The sequence below is a fragment of the Gorilla gorilla genome, chromosome X (assembly GCF_029281585.2).
Source record: "Gorilla gorilla gorilla isolate KB3781 chromosome X, NHGRI_mGorGor1-v2.1_pri, whole genome shotgun sequence".
Taxonomy (NCBI): Eukaryota; Metazoa; Chordata; class Mammalia; order Primates; family Hominidae; genus Gorilla; species Gorilla gorilla.
Genome location: NC_073247.2, coordinates 105,013,826 through 105,017,840, shown reverse-complemented (window position 1 = coordinate 105,017,840; position 4,015 = coordinate 105,013,826). Strand labels below are relative to the sequence as shown.

The 4,015-nt window shown below is 40.9% G+C and overlaps 2 pseudogenes; both read left to right on the top strand.

Moving 5' to 3' along the window:
- The first annotated feature begins 204 nt into the window (after positions 1-204).
- On the top strand, positions 205-1,302 carry LOC129529825 (histone-lysine N-methyltransferase SETMAR-like; annotated as a pseudogene).
- Positions 1,303-1,844: 542 nt separating this feature from the next.
- LOC101146895 (hsc70-interacting protein-like) lies at positions 1,845-3,046 on the top strand (annotated as a pseudogene).
- Positions 3,047-4,015: the final 969 nt, after the last annotated feature.

Sequence of the window (4,015 nt, the reverse complement as noted above, 5' to 3'; positions counted from 1 at the left end):
TTGAATAGTTTATCACCGCACCCCCAACACATGAGTGCAAAAGTAATTGCAATTTTTGCAATGTTGAAATTTGCCGTTTGATATTGGAACACATTCTTAAATAAATGTGGTTATGTTATACACCATTTTAATGCACATTACTCGCTTTATTATTATAATTATTTTTGCTAATGACATTACTTGCTGTTTATTTTATTTTAGACTATGGAAATGATGTTAGACAAAAAGCAAATACGAGCAATTTTCTTATTCAGTTTCTTATTCGAGTTCAAAATGGGTCGTAAGGCAGTGGAGACAAATCGCAACATCAACAATGCATTTGGCCCAGGAACTGCTAATGAACGTACAGTGGAGTAGTGGTCCAGGAAGTTTTGCAAAGAAGATGGGAGCCTTGGAGATGAGGAGCATAGTGGCCGGCCATTGGAAGTTGACAACGGCCAACTGAGAGCAATAATCGAAGTTGATCCTCTTACAACTACATGAAAAGTTGCTGAAAAACTCAATGTCAACCATTCTACTATCATTCAGCATTTGAAGCAAATTGGAAAGGTGAAAAGGCTCGACAAGTGTGTGCCTCATGAGCTGAGTGAAATTTAAATGGTTTAATGACTTAATTTAATTTAATTTAATGATTAAAATGATTTTTTTAAATTATTATTTTGAAGTGTCGTCTTCTTTTATTCTAGGCAATAACAATGAATCATTTCTCTACCAGATTGTGATGTGCAATGAAAAGTGGATTTTATAAGACAACCGATGACGACCAGCTCAGTGGTCGGACTGAGAAGAAGCTCCAAAGCAGCTCCCAAAGCCAAACTTGCACCAAAAAAAATGGCCATGGTCACTGTTTGGTGGCCTACTGCCAGTCTGATCCACTATAGCTTTCTGAATCCCAGCAAGACCATTACGTCTGAGAAGTATGCTCAGCAAATTGATGAGATACACCAAAAACTGCAATGGTTGCAGCCGTCATTGGTCAACAGAAAGTGTTCAATTCTTCTCCAGGACAATTGCCAACCACACGTCACACAACCACTGCTTCAAAAGTTGAATGAACTGTGCTACGAAGTTTTGTTTCATCCACCATATTCATCTGACCTCTTTCCAACTGACTACCACTTCTTCAAGCATCTCAACAGCTTTTTGCAGGGAAAACGCTTCCACGACCAGCAGGATGCAGACAATGCTTCCGAAGAGTTTGTCTAATCCCAACGTGCATATTTTTATTCTACAGACGTAAACAAACTTATTCCTCCTTGGCAAAAATCTGTTGATTGTAACTCTTGTCTTAGCTTTTGCTAAGGTTTGAATAATTGTCCTCTCCGAAATTCACTTAATCTTCAACGTGGCGGCAATGAAATGTGGGGCCTTTAAGAGGTAATTGGATCATGAGGACTCTGCCCTCATGAATGGGTTAATCCATTTATGGATTAATGGATTAGTGGGTTAATGGCTTAGTGGGTTATCATGGGAGGAGAACTGGTGGCTTTATACAAAAAGAAAGACCTCAGTTAGCACACAAGCATGCTCTGCTCCTCTGCCAAGTGTTACACTGCACCGCTTCAAGACATCACAAGACTGTCTCCACCAGCAAAAAGGCTCTCATTAGATGTGGTTCCTCAGCCTTGAATTCAGCCTTCATAACAGTAAGAAATAAATTCCTTTCATTATAAATACCCACTTTCAGGTGTTTTGTTATAAGTACAGAAAATTAACTAAGACACTTATAAACTTATTCCCTCAGGTTTCCTATGCGCCTTATGAGCTATCTAACATTAAACAAGCCCTTCTGCGTGGTCACACCGAGCCAGCGCCTGGGCCTGGAACCAGGCCACAGCCCCCCAGCTTCGCCCACCACCTCACTACCATGGACCCCCGCAAAGTGAACGAGCTTTGGGCCTTTGTGAAAATGTGTAAGCAGGATCCGAGCGTTCTGCACACCGAGGAAATGTGCTTCCTGAGGGTGTGGGTGGAGAGCATGGGAGGTAAAGTACCACCTGCTACACAGAAAGCTAAATCAGAAGAAAATAACAAGGAAGAAAAACCTGACAGTAAGAAGGTGGAGGAAGACTTGGAGGAAGACTTAAAGGCAGACAAACCGTCAAGTGAGGAAAGTGATCTGGAAATTGATAAAGAAGGTGGGATTGAACCAGACACTCATGCACCTCAAGAAATGGGAGATGAAAATGCGGAGATAATGGAGGAGATGATGGATCAGGCAAACAATAAAAAACTGGCTGCTATCGAAGCCCTAAATGATGGTGAACTCCAGAAAGCCATTGACTTATTCACAGATGCCATCAAGCTGAATCCTCACTTGGCCATTTTGTATGCCAAGAGGGCCAGTGTCTTCGTCAAATTGCAGAAGCCAAATACTACCATCCGAGACTGTGACAGAGCCATTGAAATAAATCCTGATTCAGCTCAGCCTTAGAAGTGGCGGGGGAAAGCACACAGACTTCTAGGCCACTGGGAAGAAGCAACCCATGATCTTGCCCTTGCCTGTAAATTGGATTATGATGAAGATGCTAGTGCAATGCTGAAAGAAGTTCAACCTAGGGCACAGAAAATTGCAGAACATCGGAGAAAGTATGGGTGAAAACGTGAAGAGCGAGAGATCAAAGAAAGAATAGAATGAGTTAAGAAGGCTCGAAAAGAGCATGAGAGAGCCCAGAGGGAGGAAGAAGCCGGACGACAGTCAGGAGCTCAGTATGGCTCTTTTCCAGGTGACTTTCCTGGGGGAATGCCTGGTAATTTTCCTGGAGGAATGCCTGGAATGGGAGGGGGCATGCCTGGAATGGCCGGAATGCCTGGACTCAATGAAATTCTTAGTGATCCAGAGGTTCTTGCAGCCATGCAGGATCCAGAAGTTATGGTGGCCTTCCAGGATGTGGCTCAGAACCCAGCAAATATGTTAAAATACCAGAGCAACCCAAAGGTTATGAATCTCATCAGTAAATTGTCAGCCAAATTTGGAGGTCAAGCGTAATGCCCTTCTGATAAATAATGCCCTTGCTGAAGGAAAAGCAACCTAGATCACCTTATGGATGTCACAATAATACAAACCAATGTACCTCTGACCTTCTCATCAAGAGCGCTGGGGTGCTTTGAAGATAATCCCTACCCCTCTCCCCCAAATGCAGCTGAAGCATTTTACAGTGGTTTGCCATTAGGGTATTCATTCAGATAATGTTTTCCCTACTAGGAATTACAAACTTTAAACACTTTTTAAATCTTCAAAATATTTAAAACAAATTTAAAGGGTCTGTTAATTCTTATATTTTTCTTTACTAATCATTTTGGATTTTTTTCTTTGAATTATTGGGCAGGGAAGATGCTTATGTATGAAAGATTATTGCTCTAATTTGAGTGAAATAAAAGTTATTATTGCAAGGCAAACATAAAAAATAAAAATAAAAAAATAAACAAAATACCCCAAAACACATTCATCCTCAATAGCCATGAATGTGAAAATTTGATATTAAAGGGCGAAGATTTGCATGCCAGCATTCTCAGAGATTGTGGAGAGTCTATAAACATAATATTTGAGATATCTATATCTAAGGCTTTCTTTTAAATTATTCCAATAAAATTATATTCTGAGCACTAGCACAACTTGTAGTTAGTAGTCCTGTGCCTCTCTGTTCATGAATAAGTCCTTGGTTTTGTTAATCAAAGATGTGGGTAGGATAGTCTTTATTTTGATATCACGTCATTCAGTCACTGATATGGTTTGGATCTGTGTCTCCACTCTAATGTCAAATTGTAATCCCCAATGTTGGAGGTGGAGCCTGGTGATTTGATCATGGGAGTGGTTTCTCATGAATGGTTTAACACAATCTCCCTTGGTATTGTTGTCAGGATAGTGAGTTCTTGTGAGATCTAGTTGTTTAAAAGTGTGTAGCACCTCCCTGCTCATTGTCTTCCTCCTGCACTGGCTATGTGAAATGTTCACTCCCCTTTTGCTTTCCACCATGATTGTAAGTTACCTGAGGCTTCCCTAGAAGCTGAGGAG